Genomic DNA, 22063 nt, shown 5'->3' on the forward strand with positions numbered 1-22063 from the left:
TGCTTGAAAGTGGCCCCGACAACTAACCTCAGTTCTTGCTGCGAAAAAGACAGAAGAGGCCTAGAAACAACCATCTCAGGGCAACATGTACCCAAGATGTTCCAGGGCCTCACACAAGGGTAACAGTGTCATATTTCACCAATGTGGTAGGCCCAGAGCTAAGAAGCATTTAAGAGAACAAGATAAGGTCTTTGTCACTGGAAGATCAGAGTATCGCTAGGAGATAAGACTCACTCAGGACATACAGTGCTACTAAACGATGTAATTCTCACCTGCAATCTACAATAACTCAGACAAAGAAGAGAACAGATTGGGGTGGAGGAGACACATTGAGGATATGAAACAGAAGGGAACTGAGAAAGCATCTCATTGCTTCTCCCCATCCCATTTTTAGAGATGAGAAAACAGGCCCACTGGCAGAGAGGAGGCCATGTCACTGGTCTACAACAGAGCTAAACTGGAACTCGGATTTCTTAGCTCCCTCTCAAGTTCTCCTTTTATCACTGTGTCATGCTGCTGACTTCAGTAACCGGCCAGGCTTCATGGGAGATGTCGGGGATTTGCATTAGTCCTTAAATGTGAGGATTTGAGACACTATCTGTGAAGCTCCCAGTACACTGCCCTGCATACAGTAGGTGTTCGGTAGAGAATACTGTTGTTACATTAGATTGGACTTCCCAGATGAGCAGTGACAAAGCAGAAAGCCCCATAGCCAACATTTCTAGGCAAAGCGCATTGCACACCGAGATTAGTCCTACACCTGCCAGGCACCCCATTCCACCAGTTACTGCTGCTCAAGGAAAGCCAGCGAGGATCGCTCTGGCTCTTCTCTAACTCACAGGGCATGAGGACTGAAGAAGGAAACATTCATCCTTTCTGTGATATGTCCAGAGTTCAGATTTTGCCCAAGAAACAGGAAGGCTAACAAATTGGACATGAACACACCACAGAAGTAGCCTCACCCCAAATCTTTGGCACAGGTCGATGGCACAGATGGGAACTGGTAAGATGGTGAAAGGAAGAGGCTGCTTAGGAATGAGAAATAGCTGGGATGAAGGAACAAACCAGTGCTTCACAAGGTTTAAGGCCGCATAAGCAAAGGGAAGTCCTAGGTTTTTCCAAACAAACACTACTGCATTCATTTGTCCTCTGCCCAAGCAGAAAATGGCACTTAGCCTTTCGCTTACCCTACTTTGCAAATCCACCTGCCATTGTCATACACACACCTTCTAGCATCACGGGCAGATGTTTACAAGTTCATCCATTCAGCCAACAAATACTTACAGAGTGCTACGCTGTTCGGGCCCAGTGGTAGGTGACATGGATCCAACAGGGACTCAGGCCCAGTACCAGGAAATAAGGATCCAACGGTGACTCAGGCTCAGTGCTAGATAACAAGGATAACAACAATACAAGGGTGACTATAGCAGGTCTCTGCCTCCAAGGGAGAAAGACAGGTAAGAAAGAATCAGAGCTGCCCAGCAGGCTACCGTGAGGGGAGTCCAGTCACCCAGTCCAGATGGCTCAGGGAGGTTGCCTGGGGGAGACATCTCAAGTCAAACAGGAAGATAAGGAGGAATTGGACAGACAGGAGCAGGGGATGGGTGGGCTGTGCTCAAGTGCCCCTTTGGTCATTCCTTTGCATTTCCTAAAGAATGTGCCTTTTACTTTTTCATTCAGACAAATTTCATCTGAGCGTAATGAAACACTTGGTAGCTTCCATAAACCTGACAGCTTCTTTTGATGCCAACTGTGAGGAGAAGCCACTAAATTAATAAGTATATGAAGTGTCCCCCTCTCTTTGTAAAATTACGTACTTGCTAACCTTAAAAACAAGATTTTATTAAAACCTGTTAAAAGCTTCAGGCACATGAAATGTTGCTTTGCTCCTACCTACAACGTAGACATAAAAATGCACCATAACAACAAACACGGTCAAAATCTAAGAGCTCATTACCACAGACCAGTATAAGAGGATAAAGCTCTCCCTTCTGCAGAGTAGAAAATAAAAATTAAAAAAACAATGTTTTTCTTTGGGCTCCCTTGAGGCAGGGGCTTTCATGTGCCGAGCTCTGTGCTATACGTCATCTCACTAAAACTCCCGAACACCTCTATGAGGCAGGTTCTATCATCCCATTTTACAGAGCAAGCAGCTCAAGAACAGAAAGGTTAAGGGATTTGCCCAAAGTAGGCATCTAGAAAGTGTTGGGACTGAGATTCGAACCCACATTTACAAGCTTCATTGAGTACTAATTATGTGCCAAGCACTGCTCTTAGTTCTTCTCAAGGATTAACACATTTCACCTTCCTGGCAACCTTATAGGGAGACTACTGTTGTCCCCATTTTAGATGAAAAATGAGTCAATGAGAGATTAAATAACATGCCCACCCCCACACATCTCTCTGCCTCCAAAGCCCGCGACACATCCATGTGCGGTAGGAGGTGTGGAGGGAGACAGGAAGGTCAGCCCTTTGCTGTGGGCTACATCCAGTTCAGGATGGAGCTCCATTCTCTTTTTGTTCCCTTCTGGGAAACTGAGGCTGAATTTTGGGGAGTGCTGTGTCCTGACGTGAAGGTGGTGGGTACTGGGGCTTGGCCCTCACCATCAGTCCACAAAGGAACACTGTTTCACCAACCAACCTCGAGGAAGGCCCCCCAGCACTGATGGTGGCCTCGCCTATCCCTCTGGACAGTGATGTCAGTGGTGTTCCCAGAAGCATGTGAGGAAGTCAGGACACACCAACACTTGGCACGTGTCTACCTTTGTTAAATTTAGCAAAACTTTGAAGAAATTTTCATACTCAGTGCTCGTGATTTTGTGGCAAAAATGGTGAGCTCATGTAACACTTGCTGGGAAAGTGGAAACGTGCTGTCCACCTTGAACTTGTACGGTGCTGTCTGTCAAATATATCTCAATAAAACTAGCAGGAAAAAAGACAGAAGCAATATTTCAGAACAACCAACACATTTTAAAATGTTTGTAGCTTGCTGGCCTAGAATTCAAATGCTGGGTTATTTATTGTAAAGAAATAGTTTTAGGGGCACCTGGGTGGTACAGTCGGTTAAGGGTCTGACTCTTGGTTTCAGCTCACATCATGATCTCAGGGTCATGGGATCAAGCCCTGTGTAGGGCTCCAAGCTTAGCGTGAGTCTGCTTGGGATTCTCTCTCTCCCTCCCTTCTGCCCCTCCTGCTTGTACTCGAACTCTCTCTCGCAAATAAATAAATAAATGAATGAATAAATAAATTTTTAAAGAAAGTTTTAAATTTATAATTATAATTATTATTTATAAGCACAATTATATTTAATTATATTACATTTAAATGTAATTAAATTATATTTAAAGGAATTAAAATAATTCATAAATATATTTATAAATCTTAGTGATCAGATTTTATAATCTAATTACAAAAGATAGAAAAGAAACCTAGGCATGAGGTTGCACGCTAGAGCATTAAATATGTCAATTTTGTAACAATCTCAATATCCAGCCATAGAAACAGGCAAATTATACATAGAATTCAGTGATATCCTCTGAGGCCATTAACATACCACACATATTATAAAGATAGAAAAATGTTTATGGTAAAGGGAGAAACAAAATAAACTCCATCCACGCTAAAATTATAATTATAGTAAAAACCTTTTTTTTTTCCCCACAAATGGAAAAATGGATGATGGCAAGGGAACACTGTGAAATGAACACTAATATGCCAGAATGTCAGGAATTAAAAACTGTGTCATTACTGCTGTTGTAATGTTTGTGGCTAAAACAAGAAAAACAAACTTAGAACCCACTTGATTGCCCACAAGGCAGGCATCTGGCCCTCCTAACCCAGTGTCCCCTCTGTTAGACTATCGTAGTCTTCCAGGAAAGGCGCAGAACTCAGATAAAACACAGGCTCTCCTGCCTTAGCCCAGGGAGGGCAAACACATTTGCTTGGCACTTCACAACCTGGCCCTCCTGAGCTCTCTCTGCGAGTTACAACCTGAGCCTTCCCATAACAGGCTCGCCATGTAGGGAAAGGAGTCCCTCAACTTCTGCTCTTTGCGTTTGAAGACGACCGTTCCCTTTACTCTCCTGTGACCCCTCAGCCACCTCCTCAGAAGCAAGTCTAACAATGGTTTGGAAATTGGCTACCCCTGCTCTGGCCCACCCCCCCACCCTCACCCCCCCTTGTCCACCGCACACAATACTATCAACACCAGCAGCAAGGCAAACCCTCAGGGGTAATATCACCACATCAAGGCCATTGCTCATTTCCACCTATTCAATTCCATCATCCTTCAGGCTCAGATCAAGCACAGGGGGAAGAGGAGGGACAGACCTGGGTCACAGCCCAGCTCTCACTTTCCAGCTTTGTGACCCCAGGCAAGTTACGTAACCTCTCTGGGCTCATTTCCTCAGCCCTTAGGCGGTACTGTAATTGTTGTAATATATGAAATACGCAAAACACAACTTCGCCTGGTACAGGAGTCACCAGTCACACGTGCTATGGGAGCCCTAGCAGGTGACTAAGCCATACTGAGATGCGTCGGACATGTGAACTCTACGGAGAAACAGAATGTAAGAGCGTTGGATTGATAACTTTTATGTCGGTTGCATAATAAAGTAAATAATATTTTGTAGATATTGAGTTAAATAAAATATATTAAAGTAAACTTCATCTTTTATTTTTACTTTTGTAGTGTGACTATTACCCAATTTAAAATTACATATGTGGCCCACATTTGTGGCTTGCTCTCTATTTCCACTGAACATGGTAACTGTTCGATGTTAGTCCTTTCTCTACTTCTCCTCCCCATTCACTGGCCACACAGAGGCTCATGCCCAGCATCGTCTAAAGTCATTTGTCGCATCTGTGGTTCCAGGTTGAGTCCTTTCTCCTTCCCAGGCTCCAGGTTACCAACCTGAGACAGGTGACAAAAAGTAGAAAGGAAACTAGCTTTAGTATCAGAAAACTGAGCTCCAGTCCTGGCTCTACCATTACTAATTAAGTAGCCCTTAGCATGCCATTTCACTCCACAGGGCCACAGTTTTGTCATTTACAAAACGGAGGGTAATGATATCATGTTCACGGCATGAGAGAATGCATGGAAGGCGCTAGATAAACTGTCAAGGACTAGAGAGGTCAGGATTAAGGAGTATAATCTGCACAGCAGGGAGGAGGTGGGGCAGCCCAGCCTGCCTCCTCTGGTATTCTCTGCCTTCCATTTTATACTATCACTTTACCATTTTCCATGTTTCCTGTCTCTAAAAACAAGTCTCCCCAAGAACCCGCCTCCTCCTTCTCCCAAGTCCCCCAGCATAACCAAAGCAGAGTGCAAACAGGCAGACCCCCTCAAACGACCACACAAACGGAGTGTGCCCTGTGTACCAGGCATTAAGTGTGGTGGTGGGGATGGCCTTGCAGGAAACCTGACAATACAACATGGACCGTGCTTGTAATGCAGGAATCAAGTAAGTATAAGTGCACCGGGGACCAAGAGCAGGGTGCCCCTTACTGGGGAGAAACAGAGAAGCATGGTGGCGGGCAGATGTAGGAAATGGCCAACAGGAAGGACTCTTCCTGACATGCGCAAAACAGAAGGGGCTGAAAGCATGAATGAGCACGGAAGGCTATGGCATTTAATCCAAAGTAAACATCGGCATATGATGTACAATGGGCCACCTAACAATATAAATCTTATCATGAGAGGCCCCCGGGTGAAGAGGTCCTTTCAGCACATGGAACACGATCGCCTTTCTGACTTTGCTACTTCAGCTTCTCCCAGCTCGCCCCACAGGCCACCCAGGGACGTATGTAATCTGCCGTTACGGGCTGAATCACCACCTGTGGCAATAGCATAAACTTCAGCTTTGTGCACTGAGGCTTGTGAGAGCAAAAGACCCTGGCTCAAAACATCCTGTTCCTATTTTTAGCCAGGAAATATACCTCCTTACCATCTACGCTCTACCCACCTCCTCCCAGAGCCAACAAGTGTGAAAGGCACAAACCTACACCATCCTGTGGGGGGGCAGGGTGGGCTTCTCTATGTCAGTTTGGTATTCAAATATTTCAAGAAGAAAATAATCTCAAATGATCATATTTTCATTCAAGAATAAAAAGACAAAAGATCAGGAAGCGGGTGATTCGAAGAGGGAACAGTTGAGCAATGAGAGGAGATAAGGCCCATGAGGAGGTGGCCTCAGTGTTCCCTTCTGCTTGTATGGATGGTGGGGCCACACCTTAGTAACGGCTAGTTACAAAATCAGTGCCAGGCCCTAAATCCTCCTCCCTCAGGAAACTACTGATTACAAGCATTTTAGGAATTTAAAAAATCATATCAACCTATTGCAATGTAAGGACTGTATTTGGATCCTGATTTGAATAAACAAACTGCTTTTTTTTTTTTAAGTAATCTCTACACCTAACACGGGGCTCAAACTCATGACCCTGAGATCAAGAGTTGCAGGCTCTACCTACTGAGCCAGCCAGACGCCCCAAAAGAATCCCAAGGGATCTTTTAAACATACACTGAAACATGTATTTATACAGATAAAATGAAAAAATCAAGAGCTGAATTAGAAGTCAGGTAAAATAAGATCTTATTTTGTGTGGATAATCACACGCAGTAAATGAAAGTTAAATGAAAAGTCCTCTTACGGGTGCCTGGGTGGCTCAGTTGGTTAAGCGACTGCCTTCGGCTCAGGTCATGATCCTGAAGTCCTGGGATCGAGTCCCGCATCAGGCTCCCCGCTCAGCAGGAGGCCTGCTTCTCCCTCTCCCGCTCCCCCCTCTTGTGTGCGCTCTCTCTCTCTCATTCTCTCTCTCAAATAAATAAATAAAATCTTTAAAAAAAGAAAAAGAAAGAAAAGTCCTCTTACTTTGAATCACCCATAAAATAAAACACATGGTTATAACAAAACACTGCTTATACAACCCCAAGTGCTCACACAGAAGTTCATCCAGTGAACCTAACAACACAGCAGGGTTATCATCCTGTCCCGGAGCAGATGACAATTTTTTTCTCTGGGTAACAGAAGTAATTATCTTGAGTTTAGCTCCATGTAGCATGAGAAAGACAAACACTGGGATCAGACCCTGTACAAAGATGCTCACTCTACGGAGACCAAGGGAAAGTCGGATTCACGGCTCCCGCCCTGCCCTTGTACGGGCCTTAGATTCATATGACTGAGTGGCTATCAGAACAGTGGGCACGATTTCAATTATTCTTTCTTTCTGACTCTCTCCCTTTTTAAAAATGTGCTGAGTGGATACAGTTACACTGACATGCTTGTATTTTGCTTCTCTGAGGTTGCTTCTGGTGTCAGGGTCACTACTTAGGAAAAGAAGATAATCACCTCTGAACACATAGAAATATAGGGACAGTAAGAAGCATGCCGTGTTCAGGTGACACAGACAGCCCTTGGGGAGGCGGCATAGCCATGTCTTCCTATATGTAGCCACATGGCAAGCAGAGAGCCTCGCACTCCATTATTGTGATTCACGTCACGATCATCATTATGTATCACTGAAGCCCCATTCTACACTAGGTGCTCTCCATTTTATCTTCAGTCTTCTGAAAAACTCTGTGGGTTATTTTACAGGTGAGGAAGCTGAAGCTCAGAGTAAGTGAGTGATTTCCCAAAGGCCACACAGCTAAAAGGGGACATAACCAAGATTCAAGTCCTGCTCCCAAGCCTAGCCCTTTCTAGCACGGCGATACCCCTGCACGCACATGAGGCCTTTGAGCACAGCTCTTTAACTAGACCCCTTTATTTTCTAAAACGTTTTAAAAGGAAAAAACAAAAACAGAAACAAAATCCTGTTGTCAAACTGAAAAGCCGAGAAAACGCACTCTGTGATCCATGAGATGACTTCTGCACATTTACGGCCCTGTTTAGTCTCACTTCCGATTTCTTTGGCTGCCATTATGTCTTCCCTTGGATCCATCTGACACACTGAAGAGAACAGAACAGGAAATAACTCTTTTGTTTGGAATGATAGAAATTCAGGTGATCCCAGAATCCCCCCTACCTCAAAAGAAGATGTCTCTTATGACAATTTTTTTTTTCTTTAAACTTCAAATCCATTGGGTTGTCATGGCAACTTAATAACTGAGTCAGACTGGCCATTCATGAAAGTGAACTGACAAAGGACATGCTCTGTCCAAAGGCCAGCCACGCAGTGACTTAGTCACCCCACAGGGAGTTTGACCCCAGAATAGATCCCTTTATGAACTTGCTACTGCAATTCTTCATGCAACAGTTTATCAAGTGCCTACAAAGGGAGATGCCCATCCCAGGCTAAGGGTTGTGGGGCACATGGACACCCAAGTCAGAGTCCCAACCAATAGGTAGCTCCAGGCATCATGGGGAGTGGGTATGGGCTCAAACAGCCATCTGCTATCACAGGAGCCTATCCTTTGCCATCCTCAAGAGATTAGAGGGACGGGTGGTTTTGGAGAGGTTAGTAAAGGATAGATCTCACAAGTGCTGACCAGCAATGAGAATCATCCAACAGAGAATAATAGTGGACTGGGGGTGCCTTAAGGGCAAGGAACATGTCTAATTTGCCTTTATATTTTCACAAAAGTAGGCCCCAAATATTTGTTGTGGGGTTTTCCAATCGTGGTCAGGTACTATATTTACCATGTTAAAAGATATTTATGGTTGAATACTGAAACTGTTCTCAGGTGTCATGACAGATTCCGAAAGGCTATTTGAGGAACTAGATTCCTGCCCTCAGAATTGATGTGGCCATGTCAGGGGTCAGCTGGAGATGAGGGAGATGATAGAATGATACCCACAAGGCCTCTCAAAGGGTGGGAACCACTGATATCCTAAAAGAGCACGGGCAGGCCACCCTCTATCTTCAGAAGGGAGGGGAGGTGGCCGGGTATGGAAGCCCCCTCTGGCTTCTATTGCAAGCAGAGGCCAAGCTCTATGACTCAGTGGAACTCATTTCTGCCCATAAACTCATAAACTCTGCCCATAAACCCCCAACCCTGGGAGCAGTGGAATCATGGGAGCAAAAGCAGTAAGATGAATATGGATCATCACAGAAGGCATCAGGGCAGCTCATACCCCTGCCCAGTATGGGATGAGGCCATCAGGCAAGTAACTCATGCTTCTAAGGGACCCCGGTCACAAGAACACACACCTTCATAGGTGAGAAGAGGAAGACTGAGGAGGCCTGGGGAGGCCTGAGGAGGTCTCTATCAGGCCACCCAGGGAGGAGTCGCAGGTGTTCTTCGACTTAACATGTGAGAAGAACCAGTAAGTCTGATGTAAAGAGCATGTTGAATATGAGGGAATTTAGTACAGGTGCCAAAGTCTCCCTGACCCCCAGTCTGAGTTAGGAGCCCCTCCCTTGTGTCCCCACAGCACCCCTCTCAACGGCTTCTATATCCATCTTCTCTGCTCGGGTGTGACCTTCCAGAGCACAGAAACCATTTGAGACTTTTCTACCACACTGCTAGGTCCAGACTGGGTCCTAGGCAATGACTTCTACATACTTTGAGTGCATAACTGTGAATGAGGTACCTATAGGAGAATCACACTCCACCCAAGAGAAATAAAGGCCTGACCTGACTGAAAAGCCAAATCAAAACAAGTCCACGAAAGGGCAACCAACTAGATCCTACCTGCCTCTCCCATACTATAAACTAACAGTTTCGATGGAAAGGTCTAGATCACACAAAAAAAAAAAGAGAGAGAGAATTAGTCAGTTACCACTAGGTGCATAGGGTAGGAGCCTGGCATGAAGGTTCATACCAATACTGTGAAACTCTGTCCAGCTCTTTGCAGATGACCTAAAAGCAGGGGCAGAGAAGGTGGGGAGGCAGGCAACCATGACAGGAAGTGATGGAGAACTCATTGGGTCAAGTACCTGAGTCAGGTGGTTCCAGATAAAGTCAGGACCTGGTGTGTATTATTGGAATTTTTAGAGGAAAGCAGGAAACACCAAGCTGTGGGAAAGGATTGCAATGGTTTAAGAGAGAGGGACTTGGTTCTTCATTCCAAGTAGCCACTCACAGGGTAGTTGAATACAGTGGTCAGTCCTGATGCCAAACAATACATCATTATAGGGGTGCTGGGATGGCTCAGTGGGCTGGGTGACTGACTCGATTTCAGCTCAGGTCATGATCTCAGGGTCCTGGAATAGAGCCCCATGTTGGGTTCCAGGCTCAGTGTGGAGCCTGCTTGAGATTCTCTCTCTCTCTCTCCCTTTGCCCCTCCCCCCCCCACTCTTTCTCTTTCTCTCTCAAATAAATAAAGAAATCTTTAAAAAAAAAAAAATACATCATCCTAAATATCAACACCACTGACCGAACGTGAATTATGTGCCAGGTGCTTTGTAACGCAGTTTGTCTCTCTCCAATTAACATTATGACCCTGCAAGGTAAATTCAAGTCACCTACCTTTATATATGAGTATCTTTACAGGAAGAGCTAAGCCCCTTGCCCAAGGTCATGCATGCAGCTAGAACAAGGCTAGAATTCAAACCCAACTCCAAAGCCCATGTTTGCAGCACAAGAAGAAAGATCACCCCTACAAATAAGGGTAGAGAAGGGAAAGTTTCCTATGAAGAAATAAGGTTGGACCTGGAAGGATGTGTAGGATGTGGACAGCTGGAACAGTGCTGGAAGGACATCCAGGAGGTCCTGACGGTCCCTGAGATCCCGTGAGGGAAGATGCTCAAATTCAAGTGCCCTGCAGTCATGCTACTATTTTTCAAATAGTAAATACTACCCGATGGGCACTTTGGGGTTCTAATTTTTATTCATCACAGAGAAAGTCAAATACATACAGGAAGATTTCGGTCATTAGCTCTTCATCAAAGGCTCAAGGGTTCTACACTGCATCCTCCTATCAAATCACCAACACTGTTACGAACACAGCGTATGGGGCCTCAATGTTCTCTGTGGCCCACAGCACAACATCACAGTTAAAAATGACCTCAGTGGACAGTCAGGTGGTCAACTTGCCCCCTAATGAACGAACTCCCCCCTCAATAGCAAAAAAAATGGCTGGCCAGCCAGCATCTTCTTTCATACTTGTAATTCTGAAAATCTCTTCTTCCAAGGCAGCCCAGCCACAGACAGCCAAATATTAATTCTGAAAAACTTTTTACTTACATTGGGCTGCACTCCTCCCCACACCTCTTACCTTCCACCTGCTTGTTCTAATTCTATTCTCTAGAGGAAAACACACGTCTGTTCTTTTTTTCACAGGGAAATCCTTTAAGACTTTTATACTCCCCTAAACTTTCTCTTGTTCAGGCTAAAGATTCTCCTTTGAACCATTCCTTCAATGATACGGCCTCTGAACTCTGAACCTTTCCACTTACCCGCCTCGGGGCCCACTCTCTTTTGTCCACATCACCCTGAACAGAACTAAACACAGTTTCCAGGTGTGGCCTGACTAGTATAGAAGAGGAAACTGACTACACCTCTAAAATGCAAATATTAAGAATTTCTAGTTAGTTTTTAGCAGTCTCATGCTAATGACCCTCAGTTGAGCGCCACTGAAATCAGCCTCATTAGCCTTTTTTCCAAGTCCTCCTCTCCAGCTACACCCAGCTGGGCTGCCTTACTTGTGCCATCGGTATTTGGAGCTCACACACGATCCTCCATTTACCCTGGTGCCTTCTTTCTTTCTACACTTTCTACACTCTCCTAGCCTGTGAAGCTTATCCAGAACTTTGACCACGGCACATACAACATTTGCTACCACAAATGATGGCTATAAATCATCAATAAATCAGCAAGCCCTCTCTATGTATTCCTCTAAATCATGGGTTAGAGTTGAAGACAGGCACTATCCTCCTGATATCAATTAGCATTCGTTAGCGATAGCCATAGAAGCAGTACATCTGAGCCAACTGAAACATCATGCAATCCACATCTTCCATCTTGTTCCTGAGAATATAAACCCCCAGTTTTTGAGGATACAAAGATGCTTATTGTCGGATAGAAGAGTTCTAAGTTAACTATCATCATAATCAACATGTCTTTTGATATGATCTCACATGTCTGCCCTTGAGGGGATACTTGGGATGGCCTTTAAAAGGTAGGTTACGGGACCATACACAAGTTTCATGGTGCAGACACCACAAAGAACAGCTAAACTAAAGTACAAGAGGTTGTGCAGGACTGCCAACTGGGAAAGACATTATCTTTTGTAACAAGACATTATAGATAGAGAGAAGCTACAGTGCTTTCCAATATGAGCCCCAAATTGAAAAGTCTAAAGTCGTGGAACTCTATGCCTCATGTCTCAGAGTGAGAAGAAGCAGAGGGCTAAATTTATTTAATAATTAACAATTTCCTTAAATATCATAGTTTTCACTTATCAACTACTACCATATGCTATGCATGTACATAGAACATTTCAATTATTGCCTGATGCTCATGGTTCAAAATTATGCCTTTTGAAAATTTAAATTCTATTTCTCTCTCCCTTAATTTTTCCCATTCTCTAGAAGACAATGAAGACTTCCAATAGCACTTCAGCAAAAATATTTATGAGTTTTCTCAGGGCCCTGGTAATTCATTCAGTCGACTCATCACCCCTTTGCTAAGTATTTCTCAAGATTTTCCTGAGAATAAGACACTGGGCTGGGCACTAGGGACTCTGGCTGACTTCAAGCTGCTACATTTCTTACATTGGTCTCTTTTTAGCCACAGGCTTCAATTTTCTTTCCCTGGGGCTTGTTCTATCCTCTCTTCCCTTTGTTGGCTGTGAGACCTTGGGTAGGTTATGAAAAATAATGATTTAATGCCCTTCATCTAATGAGGATGGATGTAAGGTGCACATGGGGCTAGCATAGCTCCAGGCACGTAGGATATTTAATAAATAGTAGGGATTTTTTTCTTTCTTTCATTCTTTCCTATGCAGCCTGCCAATCTGTCTCTTTTCAGAGAAGATAGAAGTTAAAGAGGAGCCAAATCGTTCTCCTCTCTCCCAGGACATCTCTGAACTTTAGGTCATTTGCCACCACTAGGGAATTAAGCCAGCATGCTCTGCATGTCACATTTTTAAAAGGCAAAAAAAAAAGAAGAAGAAGAAGAAAGACTTTGGTTCTGGACACATGAAAAAATGTTCATCATCATTAGCCATCAGGGAAATCCAAATCAAAACCACACTGAGATACCACCTTCCACCAGTTAGAATGGCAAACTTGGACAGGGAAAGAAACAACAAATGTTGGAGAGGTCGTGGAGAAAGGGGAACTCTCTTACACTGTTGGTGGGAATGCAAGTTGGTACAGCCACTTTGGAAAACAGTGTGGAGATTCCTCAAAAATTTAAAAATAGAGCTACCCTATGACCCAGCAATTGCACTCTTGGGTATTTACCCCAAAGACACAGATGTAGTGAAAAGAAGGGCCATATGCACCCCAATGTTCATAGCAGCAATATCCGCAATAGCCAAACTGTGGAAAGAGCCGAGATGCCCTTCAACAGATGAATGGATAAAGAAGATGTGGTCCATGTATACAATGGAATATTACTCAGCCGTCAGAAAAGATGAATACCCAACTTTTACATCAACATGGATGGGACTGGAGGAGATTATGCTAAGTGAAATAAGTCAAGCAGAGAAAGTCAATTATCATATGGTTTCACTTATGAAGGAAGGGAAAGATGAAGGGGGGAAATCGGAGGGGGAGATGAACCATGAGAGACTATGGACTCTGAGAAACAAACTGAGGGTTTTAGGGGGGAAGGTGGGGGGATGGGTTAGCCCGGTGATGGGTATTAAGGAGGGCACGTACTGCATGGAGCACTGGGTGTTATACGAAAACAATGGATCGTGGATCACTACATCAAAAACTAATGATGTAATGTATGGTGACTAACATAACATAATAAAATTAAAAATAAAATAAAATAAAATAAATAAAATAAAATAAAATAAAATAAAATTTGTTAATCATAAAAAAAAAAAGAAGAAAGACTTTGGTTCTGGATATATTTCAAGTCATGGTTCCTTTCCTGACACTATTCTTTTTATGAAATCCAAAGGAAGCAAGCTCAGAACACTGAAATCCAACTCCCAGAGAGGCAGCACAACTTGGTGTGAGATGAAGCTCGTTCGATGCCAGGCTCTGACCAACAGTCCACAGATCTTTTTGCCACCCCTGGTCAATCCTTTTGTTCCTCTTATTTCCCGGGCATTACCATCAGCTTTGGTCTGAGTGTTTGAGTCCACCTCCCCTCCACACTCAAATTCATATGTTGAAATCTTAACCCCCAGAGGCGTAAGTATTAGGAGGCCACGAGGTCACGAGGGTGGAGCCTTCATGAATGGGATTAATGCTCTTATAAAAGAGGCCCCCAGAGAGCTCCAGTGCCCCTTCCACCATGCGAGAACATGGTGAGAAGGCGCCAGCTCCAAACCAGGAAGTGAGCTCTCACTGGAATGTCACCATGCTGGCACCTTGACAGCCTCCAGAGCTGTGAAAAATAAGTTTCTGTTGTTCAAGACACCCAGTCTGGTATTTGGTTACAGCAGCCTGAACGGACGAAGGCACCATCATATCCTTTACATCCATGTGGAACTGCTTACTAACTTGTCATTCTCGTTACTCAAATGAGTCACCTGAAGATTTACCTCTTAAAAACATGGCACCTGAGCCGTAAAGGAACCCAACATATAACCAAAGAGAGCTGCTCAAAGTGCTAAGGAGGGTGTAGCTTCGGGGAGAGAAATGCCACAAGCCAACAGTCAGTGGGTCAAAAAGCAATCTCCCTACATTAGACATTCTTGTTATTTTGTTGTTGTTGCTGCTGATACAGGGACTGGTCAGTAAGGTCTACAGTAGTTCATATTGAATTCAATGAATATTTACTGTGGACCCACTGTGGCCCAGGCAGGATGCTGGGGGGCTGGATTGAGTAACAGCTCCTTGGCAAGGATAAGATACAATTTGCACTATGTTCTGTCTGTCAGTCTGGATATTATTAGCTTACTGTGTGTCACTTCCTCACTCACTCACCCACCCACACCCCAAAGATTGTGTTTTGCAGCTAAAAACAAGTCCTTCAAACAAATCGCTACCTCAAACAGCCACCTAATCTCTCCTTCCTCATAGCAGGGCTTTCTGAGTTACTTACACTTCCCCACTTTCCACTTGTTGCTCAAATAAGTGAACTTGGTGCACATCATTCCACTGAAACTGCATTTCTAATTGTGAAATCTGAAGGTTCCTCTCCAGCGCCTACCTTGTGAGGCCTCTCTGGGTCTCCTTCTTCAAACTTCCTCCTTCTAAAGTCTAACAGGCATACTTCCCATTTCTCTCCTCCTTTTCCATCTCAGCCTCCTCTGGTGAGCAGCTTCCAGAGCAGCCCTGAAATGCCCACATCCCCAGGGATCCAGCTTCAGTAGGGGCTCCGCTCACTCTATACCCCCTTACACACAGACGATTCCTGCATCCAAGTGGCCATCCCCCTCTGGCATCACCCTCGGACTCCAGATCACATCTTTTAAAAACCATTTTTAAACTGAACACCTGCACAGAATCTTTGCACTCTACAGTTACTCATTTTCTTAAATGCATGAGCCACTATGTCCTCAGCAAAAATCTTAGTGCCTTAGGACACAGCAGTGAATAAACCAGATGAAGATCACTGCCCTTAGAGGGCAGAGTGAAACACCAAAAAAAACCATAAATGCAATAAATTATTTAGTATCTTAAAGGATACTAAGTGCTATGGGAAACGAAGCAGAGCAGGGCATGGGAACGGGAGGATCAGAAGTGTGGGGCTAAGGCAAGTTTCCATTTTAAAAAGGTCAGAGTAGGCCTCATTGAGAAGAGAACATTCCAGCAAAGAATTACAGGTAGTGAAGGAGTGAGCCCCTCAGTATCTCAGGAAGATCATTTGAAGCAGAGCCCCAAGGCAGGAGTGCATGGGTGTGTACTGGCCAGAAGACAAGGTACAAGGGGAAGGGGACAGAAGGAGGGGATCCCAGAGGGACAGAGACAACTGGGTCGGGGGTGGGGGGGTGTGGAAGAGATCAGCTAGTGCCTTACAGGTCATGCTAAGGACTGTGGCTGTTATTCTAAGTAAAAGTGAGAGGCACTGCAAGGGTTTGGCAAAAAAAGCAATCTAATCTGACTCCATGTTGCCAGGACTGCTCAGGCTGCCATGTGGGGATAGGGAGAGGGGTCAAAGGTAAAAGCAGGCAGACCATCAGGAGATCCCTGGAGAGATCCCAGTGCCAGATGCCAAGAGCTTGGAGCAGAAAGTTGCAGTGGAGGTGGTGAGAAGGAATATATTTCAGGTGTGCTCTGAAACTCAAGTCTGATGGATTTGATGTGGGTGTGAGAGAAAGGTCAAGAGTGATGCCAAGGTTTGGGGCAGAAGCAGCCGGAAGGATGGTATTACTCTGAGTAGAAAAGGGGAGAGAAGGGAAGAGCAGAAGTTCAGTTTGGGGTATCCTGAGTTTGAGATCAGACCGTCAAGTGGAATGCAAATAGGCAGCCCGAGGCAGAGTCAGAGGGCAGGAGAAAGGTCCAGACTGGAGGTATAAATTTGGGAGCGATGGTCACTGAGGGCCCTTTGGAGGTTCTGAAGCAGTTGGTTGAGTTGTTCTAGGGTGTTAGAACACCTAACTCTGAAGCAAGAGTTCCTGGGTTTAAACCTGACTCTAGCACTTTTCAGCTGTGTGATCTTCAACAAGCCACTCAACTGCTCTGAGTGTGTCTCCTCATCTGCAAAATGGAGAAAATGAAAGTACCTACCTCTTCGGGGGTTTTATGGGTGAAAAACAAGGCAATTCATGTTAACTAGTGCCCCCCTCCCCTGCCACACAACACACACACACAGTAATCAGCACGCAAGATACGTTAGCAGTTATAACCCTCTTCCTCTCTCTCTCCAGGTTTTACTATCTCCCTAAGCCCAGGATCTTTGACTTTTCCTTCTTTCTTACCCCTTATTCAATCCATTCCTCTCCCCAAGTGCTCCCGGATCACTTGCCCATCCTGGTACCTCACTGTCCCTAGAACAAGCCCTTAAACATTCTATTTCTATTCTCAAAATGCTTCTTAAATCTCTCTCCATCTCTCTTTTCTCATTATTTCTCATCTGAGCTCCCAATAAATTTTACTAAACCTCAATTATAGCTCAAATCAAATTAAAATATAGTTTTAGTTTGCTTCTGTGTCTCTCTTCCCTTAAAACTGTAAGCATTTCAACCACTAAGTCATAATTAGCTCCATATCCCTAGTTCCTTCTGTCCAGGGCACAGACCATGGTAAGTATCTAATAAACATCAGTTGATCAAATGAAAAAAAACAATTTCATTGGCTGCTATTACCTGCTGAACACTGAAATGAAAATACAATCATCACTACCTCCCCATAAACTACAGTCCCTGCCCGTAAGGAGTTTTGAGAGACAAACTTAGCACACCTGAGGCTGAATAAATTCAAGGAGACCACTATAATAAGAAGGCAAGCTGTATAATATGGACTTTATTTACATAAGGCACTCCAAGAAAAAGACACCACCTTGGCTAGATTAGAAATGAAGACAGAGACTATTATTGGAATGGCTGGCTATAGCCAGAAGCCTTCAAAAAGGAAAGATGGGAGCAGGGTTTTTATTTTTTTTATTTTTTATTTTTTTAAGATTTTATTTATTTATTTGACACAGAGAGAGAGACAGCGAGAGAGGGAACACAAGCAGGGGGAGTGGGAGAAGGAGAAGCAGGCCTCCCGCCGAGCAGGGAGCCTGGTGCAGGGCTCGATCCCAGGACCCTGGGATCATGACATAAGCCGAAGGCAGACGCTTAACGACTGAGCCACCCAGGCACCCCGGCAGCAGGGTTTTTAAATAGAAGGTGGGAAAGTGAGGCTGGTCACTGGGGGCCTCGTCAGTGGTCAGAGAGATAACAGAAGAGCAAAGGGGCAGTGCATGAGAGCACACACCTCAAGATGGAGGCCAAAGCAAAGCTGGCGGCGTCACAATTCCAGACTTCCAGCTCTATTACAAAGCTGTCATCATCAAGACAGTATGGTACTGGCACAAAAACAGACACATAGATCAATGGAACAGAATAGAGAGCCCAGAAATGGACCCTCAACTCTATGGTCAACTAATCTTTGACAAAGCAGGAAAGAATGTCCAATGGAAAAAAGATAGTCTCTTCAACAAATGGTGTTGGGAAAATTGGACAGCCACATGCAGAAGAATGAAACTGGACCATTTCCTTACACCACACACAAAAATAGACTCCAAATGGTTGAAAGACCTCAATGTGAGACAGGAGTCCATCAAAATCCTAAAGGAGAACACAGGCAGCAACCTCTTCGACCTCAGCCGCAGCTTCCAGAGCAGCCCTGAGATTCCTGCATCCATGTGGCCATCCCCCTCTGGCATCACCCTCGGACTCCAGACCACATCTTTTAAAAACTTCTTCCTAGAAACATCGCCAAAGGCAAGGGAAGCAAGGGCAAAAATGAACTATTGGGACTTCATCAATATAAAAAGCTTTTGCACAGCAAAGGAAACAGTCAACAAAACCAAAAGACAACCGACAGAATGGGAGAAGATATTTGCAAATGACATATCAGATAAAGGGCTAGTATCCAAAATCTATAAAGAACTTATCAAACTCAACACCCAAAGAACAAAGAATCCAATCAAGAAATGGGCAGAAGACATGAACAGACATTTTTCCAAAGAAGACATCCAAATGGCCAACAGACACATAAAAAGTGCTCAATATCGCTCGGCATCAGGGAAATCCAAATCAAAACCTCAATGAGATACCACCTCACACCAGTCAGAATGGCTAAAATTAACAAGTCAGGAAATGACAGATGTTGGCGGGGATGCAGAGAAAGGGGAACCCTCCTACACTGTTGGTGGGAATGCAAGCTGGTGCAGCCACTCTGGAAAACTGTATGGAGGTTCCTCAAAAAGTTGAAAATAGAGCTACCATACGATCCAGCAATTGCACTACTGGGTATTTACCCCAAAGATACAAAAGTAGGAATCCGAAAGGGTACGTGCACCCCGATGTTTATAGCAGCAATGTCCACAATAGCTAAACTGTGGAAAGAGCCAAGATGTCCATCGACAGATGAATGGATAAAGAAGATGTGGTATATATATACAATGGAATATTATGCAGCCATCAAAAGGAATGAGATCTTGCCATTTGCAACGACGTGGATGGAACTGGAGGGTATTATGCTGAGCGAAATAAGTCAATCAGAGAAAGACATGTATCATATGACCTCACTGATATGAGGAATTCTTAATCTCAGGAAACAAACTGAGGGTTGCTGGAGTGGGGGGTGGGGTGGGAGGGATGGGGTGACTGGGTGATAGACACTGGGGAGGGTATGTGCTCTGGTAAGCGCTGTGAATTGTGCAAGACTGTTGAATCTCAGATCTGTACCTCTGAAACAAATAATGCAATATATGTTAAGGAAAAAAAAAGAAGCAGAAGAAGATAGCAGGAGGGGAAGAATGAAGGGGGGGAAATCGGAGGGGTAGACGAACCATGAGCGATGATGGACTCTGAAAAACAAACTGAGGGTTCTAGAGGGGAGGGGTGTGGGAGGATGGGTTAGCCTGGTGATGGGTATTGAGGAGGGCACGTTCTGCATGGAGCACTGGGTGTTATGCACAAACAATGAATCATGGAACACTACATCTAAAACTAATGATGTAATGTATGGGGATTAACATAACAATAAAAAAAAGATGGAGGCCAATGAAGCTTCTGGAAGAAAAGATGTCCAATAGGCAGTCAAAAAGGGGAGTGTGGTGGAAGACCCTCCATCTTGACAGGAGTATGCATGTGATGTAGAGCCAAAACGTACAATCTGTTCAAGAAAAACAGAGCTTGAGTTGCAGAGAGCCCTCAAATTCCCTCACCTCTCTTGGGGGATTTTTGTTTCTCTAACACATCAGATCTATATACTAGAAATGCAATTTCCTTGTGTTTGGCCAACAGAGATGGGGGCTCAGATGGTTTCCTTATCCAGGTTAATACTGGTATCCCTTGTCTCAAGCTCCAGGTTGATTCAATGATACACAGTTCATGCTCCTTTCTTCCTAGTTCATCTTCCAGCTGTCATCACTCATGAGCAGTCAGATTCCTGGCCCTCAACATCCTTGCCCCAGAGCCCAGCAGTGTGCACACACACACTCCCCAACAACCCCGGCAGGGATGGAGCCTCCCGGAGGGTCATGAGGGACCGGAAATCTCTCTCTGTTGCCATCACCAAGATATGACTAGAGGAAGGTCATGGTTATCCACATTCATAAAGGTTAGAGATGACTTCAAATGCGAACACAGGGATCAGCCATCCCTTTGAGGCACTCTGAATGGAGCTTTGTGCTCTATTACCAGTGAGGGCAACCAATCCCTAACTTACCTCCGCAGGGAGAGAAGCTAATCTTCCTATCATTCCAATGAGACAGAAATGGTGTAGGCATAGTAAGTTCTAATTTGTGAGTCACACAGACATGGGTCTGAAGTCCCAGCCCATCGCTTACTAACTCTGTCACCTAGGGCAACTCAGCTAAATTCTCTGAGTCTTGCTTATTCATCTGTAAAACAGGGACAGAGTTACCTATACCACAGGGCTGCTGCAAGGATTAAATGAAAAAAGATATATAAACCACCAATACACAACCAGTGTTCAAAGCTGTTACCATGGCTCTTAGAAATGAAAGTATCCAACGCAATTATTCGGTAGTTTCCATCAACTTTTAGCAGGGTCTTATAGATGCTCTTGGTCTCTAGGAAAGTAGTTGTTGAGTTTTGTCATCGAAGCTGAGGTTGAAAACAGGGTAGAGGTCAAGCTTTTCTCCAGGCTCTGATGGGACAATATTCCCTATGTTCTATAATTTAGATGCCCACAAGATGGGCCTTAAGAACTTAAAAACAAAGGCAAGACCCAGACATATGGAGAAGAGATAGACATCAGTTCACCATCAGTCCCTAAGGAAAAGGAAGTATTCTGTGCCCTCACAGCAGGGGACTGAGAGTCTGGAGACTCAGAAGCTACAGTGGAAACTGCAGCACAGGTTTCCCGGGGCACAAAGCAGGGAGTGATGGTCCCGAGGTACCTACTCACTCTGGCCTCTGCCATCCCTGCCTTCCTGCTTTCCCTCCCAGAGTTGGGATCCTTCCTGAATTTGCATAGCTGCACCACCCAACCTCCACCGGAATATTAACATGCCAAAGCCAGGAACAACTCCTCAGTGCACGCGTGCACAGGGCAGATGCTGACCGGGCACCGGGTCCTCAAAGAGCGGACCTCTCGACCAGCACACTTGACACATGGTGTCACCGATTGCTTGAACACGAATAGGGACCTTTGAAGGCAGCTCATTCCATTTGCAGATGGTTTGGAATTCAGAGGTTTAGAACGTAGACTCCCTGATCCAGAATCTACTTCCCTTAACTTCTATCTTTAAGATCTAGTTGTAGGACTAGTGAGCTTTTAAAAGATGAGAAGCTCTTCACAGTAGTATATCCTTTCCATCAATTCATGTCATAATACTCACAGCCAATGTGTATCGAGGGCCAACCAGGTGGCACACCTTACAGGCAGGAAAGTACACTACTATGTTTCCTAAACTTGCCAGATCCTAACATCATCCTGGGTACTCATTACAGACTCTGCTCCCCCGCCGCAACCCCGCCCCCCCCAAAAAAGCGGGCTGCATCAAAATCTGATACAGAGCCTGGGAACTACGCCTTCAACAAGAGCCCCAGGTGATCCTTAGGATCTCGTAGACTGGAGACTGGTGACATAGTAGATCAGGTAGGATCGGGTGTAGGACACCCGGGTCCACTGATTCTATCATTTCCTCACTATGGGACCTTGAGCAGCTTGTGGAGCCTCTCTGAACCTCAGTTAAGGATCTGTGATTTCGGAATGATAAGAGCATATACCTGCAGGATATTCAGAGGAATAAATTAGATGTCTTAGCACACAGCCTCCCCGTTGTGGCGTCACCACTCGTCCTAATAACCCTGTAAAATCGCATCCCTAATGGACCTAGAGGGTATAATACTAAGTGAAATAAGTCAGTCGG

General features: G+C 44.7%; 1 protein-coding gene across 9 annotated transcripts in view; it reads right to left on the reverse strand.

Moving 5' to 3' along the window:
• The window catches only part of ST6GAL1 (ST6 beta-galactoside alpha-2,6-sialyltransferase 1), a 117529-nt gene that overhangs the window by 56220 nt on the left and 39246 nt on the right, over positions 1 to 22063 (reverse strand). For 5 of the 9 annotated variants that reach the window (XM_036066691.2, XM_078068165.1, XM_036066690.2 and 2 more), the window contains exon 3: positions 1285 to 1387. The exons of the other annotated variants lie outside the window; for them this stretch is intronic. The gene's annotated coding sequence lies outside the window, so the exon portion shown is untranslated. The remainder of the gene's footprint in view (positions 1 to 1284; positions 1388 to 22063) is intronic. 9 annotated transcript variants of the gene reach the window in all.

Source organism: Halichoerus grypus, chromosome 1, assembly GCF_964656455.1.
Source record: "Halichoerus grypus chromosome 1, mHalGry1.hap1.1, whole genome shotgun sequence".
NCBI classification, from domain to species: Eukaryota; Metazoa; Chordata; class Mammalia; order Carnivora; family Phocidae; genus Halichoerus; species Halichoerus grypus.